An 8174-nucleotide genomic window follows, 5' to 3' on the forward strand; every position below is an offset into this window, starting at 1 on the left:
GTGTGTGTGTGTGTGTGTGTGTGTGTGTGTGTGTGTGTTTTCTGGGGATCAAACTCCGGTCCTCATGCTTACAAGGCAAGCCTTTTAGTTCCTGAACTGTCTCCTCAACATTGTCTGTGTTTCTTCCTTTTTCATTTTTTGCCCACCCAAACCTCCTGAAAGTCACAGGGAAATTGTTCAATGCAACTCACTTCCTCCTCCCACAGCCTCTCCTGGCCTCGTGTGTGCTGGAGCTGCAGGCTGAGTGAGTAGAGATGTTTTTCTTGGGCTCCAGTGGGAAGGGAGGCAGTGGTGTTGAAAGCAGGTTTGGTTTTTGTGCTTCCTTTCAGCAGTGGCCACCTTCAGCTGTGCAGCAAACACTGCTTGGATATTTGCTGTGAGCCTGGCCCAAGAAGTCAGTGCTCCAGAGGGATCTGCAAAAGGCTTCCTTGCTCCTCTCTGCCATTTTGCAGCTCATCCAGACCCAACTCTGTACAGGAGCTTTTACAAGGGAGAAGTCAGGGTGATGATCCCATCACCCCCTCTGCTCTTACTCTCCTTTGTGTGTGGAGCACAGAGCTCGTCCCCCAGCAGGCTGTCTTCCTGTTGGAGATTCTCTTATTTTCCAGGCCTGGGTATCAGGTTCGACTACAGAGACTCCTCTCAAACTTGGAGTGAGCAGGCTCCTGAGTCTAGGGATGAGAGGTTGGGTGGCACAATGTCCACACTGTGAGGTTAACCACACTCCTTAGATTCTGGAATTGGTATGGTCAGACTCTCCTTCACTTCTGGGTCTTTTTGGACTGTTTTTGTTTACTCTTGTTTCCCCCAGGGCCTGGGACAATAACAGAAACACAAATAAATTAATAACTTATTCATGCTTAATTTAGAGGTGGCCGAACAAAGCCCCACCCACTGCCTCTTCAGAATAGGGTTTTATGCAAAATTCTAAGAAACTCCAAATGGTTATTTGCTAAAATTTGGGGAGCTATGTCATAATGAGAGCCATAGGGGAGTATAGTTTGTATATTTTGCAGAAACAGAGGTGTATACAAAATGACTCCCTGTGGGAAAATTCCTAGACTATCCTATTAAGCCAAGGTATATATCAAACATCACCTCCCCAGTGAGCAGTAAAATAAGATATGAGGGGGTGGCACTGGGCCCCATGCTTTCCAGGACACTGGGAGAGGGGAAGAGTCTTCCCCAAGCAGGCGAGACAGCAAACGCATCTGCAGCAGCTCTGCCGCAACAAATTCATTTTCGGTTGTGAGATGGGCACTGCAGACAGGGACTCATCGGATCTATCATTAGGGTGCTAATGAGAAAACATCACACACCTATCACCTGAAAGCTGCAATCGAAAGCCTCCCCGTATCACAGGAAGGAGCTGAAAATGTTCCCAGAGTACAAAACTGAGGGATTATTTCTACTCAGAATCAGAAGGAAACCTGTTTACATTTGTCAGCAAAATGATCACATTTTATACCATTAACATTTGGCAAGACAGAGGATCATCCATTAGCTAATCTGCAGATGCCCTGACCACAGATTCAGGGGGAAAACAAAGAGCTTGCCAAAGCTGGGCTGCCTGCTTTGCACCGAGCCCAGGATGGGGGCTGACGCTGCTCCTGGGTTTCTGGCCAGGTTCCATGGACAACAGGGTGTGGACAACCCAGAAGCTAGTGGGTGCTGGAAAAGATGTAAGTGGATGCATGTAATGTCAGGAGGCACACAGGTGAGGACTGCTAGCATGGTAAGATGTGTTTGGAGTAGCCAAAGGGGCCATTAATTGACTTACCATCCCAAGGATGATGGCCCAGTTCTGATGTATTTGGTTGAATGTTCTTTCTCAACCCCTCTTTCCTTCTCCCTTACCCTATCTCTTTTTCCTCCCTCTTCCTTTTCCTTCTGATTTTTTTTTTTTTTTGAGACAAGTTCGGACAACATAGTACACAATGGCCTTGAACTGCCATTTCTTGTGCCTCGGCCATTTGGGATGACAGATGGGCAGACACATCTGGATGAGAGTCTTTTTCTGAATCCCACCCAGGCCAAGATACTGGCTCCATGAGAACTCAGGTCATTCTTGACCTCGGCCTTCTCTGAGGGTGTAGCTACTTTCTTGAGATTTCTCATGTCTGTCCTTGGAAGGAGTTAGCAGTTGGCTTTGTCAGGTTAACCTGGTCTAACCCTCAGCCTTCCTCCCTGGCTCAAAGCAAGTTTCTCTTCAAAGCTACAGTTCACAGGCAGCAAGCCCCATCCTTGGAGCATGTAGCCCTCACCATGCCGAGAAACAAAACTTGGTTGTGAGGTGGTAGACCAAGCCAGGATTCAGTGCACAGAGGACATCTCTGATGACTTGGGGATCAGCCAGCAGGTCCATGCATAGCTGTGGCACTAAGCACAAGCAACAGGCTTTCTACTGTGTCTTCCCAAGTGGCTAATTTTATAAGTATGAATCTGAAGAGACATTCTCAAATGTACACGTAAGATGTGTTAAGTGACAAGTACCATCCAGAATCCTTCCTGACATGCAACAGCAGCACAGGTCTATTTATTGAAAGAATGAATGAGGGAATCCTGACCCCCAAGAATTAACACACCTGTCAAGCCACTGTCTTGGTCCTCAAACTATCCCATATCACAGAAACAGGACAACAGCAAATGAACACAGGTCCTTGGAGCAAACAATAAAGGTTATTTACTAGTGATGGTGGGGATTGAAATGCATCAATATAAGCTGCCCTAAGCAAATAGGCCATTTAATATGGGAGGAGGTGGGGGTAGCTTTTGATTGTTAGAGTCAAGCCAAACTCTAACCAGAAATCTTCAACCCAGAAATCCAAACTGATGTCCCTAGCCAGCATGACCCCTAGACATGCTGAATCACCAGGTAAATCTGTTGTCCAGACAACCCACTGCCCTTTGTTTGCAGGCATGTCAGTGGTGGGTCACGGGGTGGAGGGGATAAATATGTCCTCTTTTGGAAGCTAGACAGTGAAAGCTTCAGGAAGCTCTGTGACCTTCTTGCTTGTGTGTTGTTCCCTCTGCTTAGACAGTCCCCACCCCACTCCGTCCTCACGCTCTGTAAGTAGGACCTCCACTCCACACCCCATCTCTCAGCTTGGAAATAAATTTTTCAAAGAAGCAGCCACAAGTCACACAACCCAAACTTGTCACAAGATTCACATCCTTCTCGCAACTTATCAGTATTCATGATCATGTCTTTATCTTTGTGTATCTTTCAGTACGTGTCCATCCCAGTAGCTCTACACTACACTGGAGCACAGAGCCCTTCTCTGTTTCCTGACATAACCCAGTTCATTATTATCAAGCCTGGCCACACTTCATATGATGTCCTGTCTTGAAGTCCCAACCCAGCTTCTGTCGGCTCCAATTCTCCTTTCCTAGCTGGTCCCAAGTTGGAAGGGGGAGGTAGGGGACAGAGGACACCACACCAGGTTTGCTCTTTTGTGCTGGCCTTTCTTGCTGGGATTTCCCCAGCAGTAACCATCATTGTCTATTCCTTCCCTGACAAGTTATAGGCTTTTTCCTTTTCCATGCTTCAAGATGGTGCCACCATTGTGGCTGGAGGGATGGCTCAGCAGTTAGGAGCACTTGACTTGCTACTCTTGTAGAGGCCTGGAGTTTGATCCCCAGCCCCCTTATCAGGCAGCTCCTTATCAGCTGTAACTCCAGCTCCAGAAGACATGGCACCCTCTTCTGGCCTCCTGGGACATCCATAAGCACATGCACTTACAAATATACAGACATACTTATACACATGAAAATTTAAAAAATAATAATAAACCTAAAACCAAGATGTTGCAACCATATCCTCTCATGGTTCAGAAACTGAGTTCTTCCAGGCCTCTATTCCAAGGGCCAGCAGAGCATGTCACAGCCATTAACGGTCCATGCTCTCTGTCTCCAGGTGGGTTGTGGCTGCTACAGTCATGTCTTTGTCACTTCCCTGTCTCTTAGCTTGCCTCTTCCCCAGTGTCGTATGTTAGATTCTTCCTGTTAAAATAGTACCATTCTTTTTCCTGACTGGACCTACAGATGTAATCTCCGTTCTTAACATCTCATGGTTAATGGTTACCAACTGGGTAGCATGCATTAAACTGTTTCAAGTGTTTTCTATGAATTAGTCCGGTTCCCCAAGGCTCTGAGGTAAGTGTGTGTGTGCATCTATGTGTGCGTGCATTTGTGTGCATTCATGCATTCTTGTGTGTATATGAAGATGGGTGTGTGAATGAAGGGCAGAGGTCCATGTCTGGCATCTTCCTCAATCATTCTCCTCATTATGTTTTGAGTCAAGTTCCCTCATTGAACCTGGATCCACTGACTCAGCTAGACTGGCTGTCCAACAGGATCCAGAAATCCTCTTGTCTTTAATGCAGGGGTTTCAGGTGCATGTCGTCATTCCCAGCCTTTTACTTGGGTCCTGGAGATCCCGAGTCTGGGGTCCTCATGTTTGCATAGCACACACTTAATAACCTCTCATAGCATCTCCCTAGTCCTTGAAACCTGAATAGTTCTGAGTGCTACTCTTTATGAAGGGAACAAGAATAATCCCTGTCCCTAAATCTCAGTGCGGTCTCTGTTTTCATCTAGGTGTCTCCGTGGGGCAGAAGGGTCCCTCAGCATCAGCAGAAGAGACAGTGGAGTGATATGGCAGTGATGTGTTCCCAGTGGGCCAGTTCCTTGCACATTGCTGTGCTGTGTAAAACCAAAAAGAGCCACTGGAAAAGGCACTGTTTTTCCTGGGGCCATAATTTGGAGAGATGGGGCTTCAAAGTACTGGTGAGCACCCTGCTTTTCAGCAGAGCTCCGATTTTGGAGTAACAGTTATTACGAGTGACGCTGTGCTCTTTGTCTGGGGTACTCTGGGACAGAGGTGGATTTCCTCTACTCTGCAAGATAATTACTTCAATTCCCCTCATTCACATGGATGCTTAATTTTATAACATTGCTACTGGGCCCAGGAAAAAAAAATCCCTCTAGAGTCCGTTATTAACATCCTGAAAATGGAAAGTGTAATCTCAGAACAAATAGCTAAAATAATATTTTGCTAGGGTTTTATTTTTTTGTATCAAGAAGGAGGAAGCTAGGCGGTCATTGTCTGTCTCTCATTCCTTTTAAGGTTTGGTATGCTCAAGTAAAATGCTCCAGGAGTAAAGGAGACAAACCACAGCCCTGAAGTTCAGTGACTGTGCCCTTGACAAAGGGTCGTTAGATATCTGCAGAGCGAGTTCTGCCTCCAGAACCTAGCTTGCACCTTGTTCACAAATCCTGTGTGCTCAGGTGGTTCCTGGGCGGTATGCATCCATATTACCTTCCTATGTGAGCTCAGACTTTGGTATCTCAGTGACCCATCTCACAAAGCACTTTCTCCAGATGTCAAAGCCACGGTGGGTGTTACATCACACCCTTCCACTTGTGAAACTTCTGGTCAGTGAATAGTTTGGAACCCGTTTTCTCAGTCTCGGTACTGATAGTCAGTATCAACTTTGTCCCAGGACCCAGGTCAGCCTGGTTCTCATCCTCAGGGGTAGAGAAGGGGACAGTGGCTGTTACTGTTCCTCAATTCCCGTGCTTCTGCACTGGGCCAGTGCATTGTAAGGCGTGGCACTGATGGGTGAATTTGTGCTGGGGCTTCCTGTGCCCGTATGTCGCCTTGAGAGCTTGTGTCTGGTGAGTGTTCCCACAGCTACAGTGACTCAGAGCATTTCAAGGCCACACTGGTCACATCACTGACCAGACTCAATCCTGGCTGGAAAACTGTTTTCAAGTGACCAGTTACAACAATACCATTTTTATGCTGTGCAGTTCTGTTTCATAAGCAATCATAAGAAAATGGCTTATAAGATATGAGCAGTATTTATTTTTACAGGAAGATCTAGCTGTGATGAACTAAAATTAGAAGACAGAAATACAATTTAAAATTTAAATAATGGGCTAGAATAATGGCTAGGCAGATAAGGGTGCTTACCATGCAAATGTAAAGACCTGAGTTCAAATCCCACTCAGGCATGGCTGCTCATGCAGTGTAATCCCAGGTACTGTGGCAGGGTGGGCTCAGCCACAAGGCTCCCTGGACAGGAGCTCCTGTTTCAAGGGAATACAACAAGAGAGTGATAGAACAGGGCAACTGACATCCTCCCCTATCATCTATGCATGCACTTGTACATACATGTGCCCGTGTACCCCCCAACTCAGCAAGTAATAAATAATAATAATTTTAAACAAATTCACTAACTTTTTGTGACTGCGTTGAACACTGTAATGGTTACATTTAAGAGCAGAGGGCTGTGATAACAGCTCAGTGCAGTGTGCTTGCTTAGCGAGCATAAGGTCCTAAATTCAATCCCTTGTACCACAATACTAATTCAGTACAACTTGGGAGTTGATGCTGACACTTACTGCATCCGCGGTCCATTTCCAGAAACCCTGGGTGAATTGCTAGACCCATCACAGGAGGTGTGGAAACCTTCCAAGGCTACAGGGAACTGGATGCTGAGGGAGCTCATGGACACAGAAGTCTAGAGGAGGCAGGTGGAGCACACCTCTGGGACAAGTGGCAAGTGCCCACGCCTGTTATGATTACACGTGTGGTGTAATGTAGCAATTTGTTGTATTCCAGAGTCAGTGCCGTGAGCTCCTTCCTCCTCACCCCTCCTCCCTGCCTCTCACTCTCCATCCCAAGCCTCCTCTGCAAGCACTTCAAGCTTTATGTCCCGTCCTCACTGCGCTCAGCTTCGGCCCCAGGTACTTAGACTCTCCCATTACCATCACTCTGGCTCTTTACTGCTTTTTTATTTGCTCTATCATTCCACAGTCCAGTTGTTCTTTGTGGCCAGGTAGACTATAAAATACCCTGATTACGAGTTCACACTAAGAGTCGGCAGCGGCGGGCTCGATCAGTAATGAGCGCAGCCTCTTTTGTGAGCAGCGTGTCCTGAGCCAAAGCTCTGAGAACCATGACATATTTTGGTCCTCTCTGTGAAGCAAGCGCCTCTCCTCGCTCTTCTAGTTCACCGCTTAGGGAGCAGCTCCCTTCACGCACACAATTTTTCTTTTAAATAATCAAACCTTCCAACCCTTGCTTCTTAATTACCTCTTTTCTCTAAAGGTATTTTAATCTATTGCTATGCATTTAATATTATTTCTGTCTACATTAACTCTCATAAATATGAAATATGATGGTCTCTGTGGAATATGTTCATTAACATGTCACCTTCTGCAGTGTCTTCAGGGCACACCTTTCCAGGCTTGGTTCTCGGATGGGAAATGATGTCAGCTCACAATACGGTCCTTGGGGTCTACCTGTTTGTGGGTCACACATTGTAACCTTGACCTCTCTGGGCCCTAGTTTTTCATTTTCTTTGTGGTATGGACTAGTGACAGCTCCCTCCTGCTTCCTTGGGGATCTCCTTAGGATGGTGTGAGATGGCCATGTGAGCATCTGGCTCATGTGGCTTTTGTGTTGTAGTGTGTGCCCTTCTCTCTAAGCATGCTGTCTCAGGATTACAGCTCTGACCTTGTCTCTTCCATTCAGCTTCTCCTCGTCTCAGGAAAGAATGGTTCAACTGCCCTTTGCCACTGCCTGCTCTAAGAGCTAGCCCATAAAAGTGAAATGAAGTTTGTCCTGAGCGGGTAGCCTCTGCAGTGGACGTGAGTGTTGTTCCCAAAGTCTCCAGTTCAGGATTGAAGCTGTTTTCAAGCTTGTGTTGACCCAATAACAATCCAATTTTTACCTAATATCTCAACTAAATTTTCTTTTTTCTCTTTTTCCATTTTCTTTTGGTGTGTGTGTGTGTGTGTGTGTGTGTGTGTGTGTGTGTGTGTGTGTATGCACATGAGTAGAGGTGTTCATGTAGTGTGGAGGTCAGAGCACAACCTTTGGTGTCAGTTCTTGGATCTTCTACCTTTTTGTTTGACATAACAAACCTTATTAGCTTATGTCTTAAGGTTCTATTGCTGTGGAGAGACACCGTGACTACAGCAACTCTTATAAGGAAAACACTTAATTGGGGCTGGTTTAGCCCATTGTCATCATGGCAGGCAGCATGGTGGCACATAGCAGACATGGTGCTGAGATTTCTACATTCGAATCAGCGGGTAGCAGGAAGAAAGTGAGACACTGGGCCTGGCTTGAGCATCTGAGACCTCAACGACCATGCCCTCCC

The 8174-nt window shown here is 46.4% G+C and overlaps 1 long non-coding RNA gene across 2 annotated transcripts in view; it reads right to left on the reverse strand.

Moving 5' to 3' along the window:
• LOC116100931 overlaps window positions 1-8174 on the reverse strand; it is a 38518-nt gene that overhangs the window by 2276 nt on the left and 28068 nt on the right. For both annotated transcript variants that reach the window (XR_004122736.1, XR_004122735.1), the window contains 2 exons: window positions 5978-6093; window positions 192-814 (listed from right to left, as the gene is read on the reverse strand). This is a non-coding gene — a long non-coding RNA (uncharacterized LOC116100931). The remainder of the gene's footprint in view (window positions 1-191; window positions 815-5977; window positions 6094-8174) is intronic.

Source organism: Mastomys coucha, unplaced genomic scaffold, assembly GCF_008632895.1.
Source record: "Mastomys coucha isolate ucsf_1 unplaced genomic scaffold, UCSF_Mcou_1 pScaffold21, whole genome shotgun sequence".
NCBI lineage: Eukaryota > Metazoa > Chordata > Mammalia > Rodentia > Muridae > Mastomys > Mastomys coucha.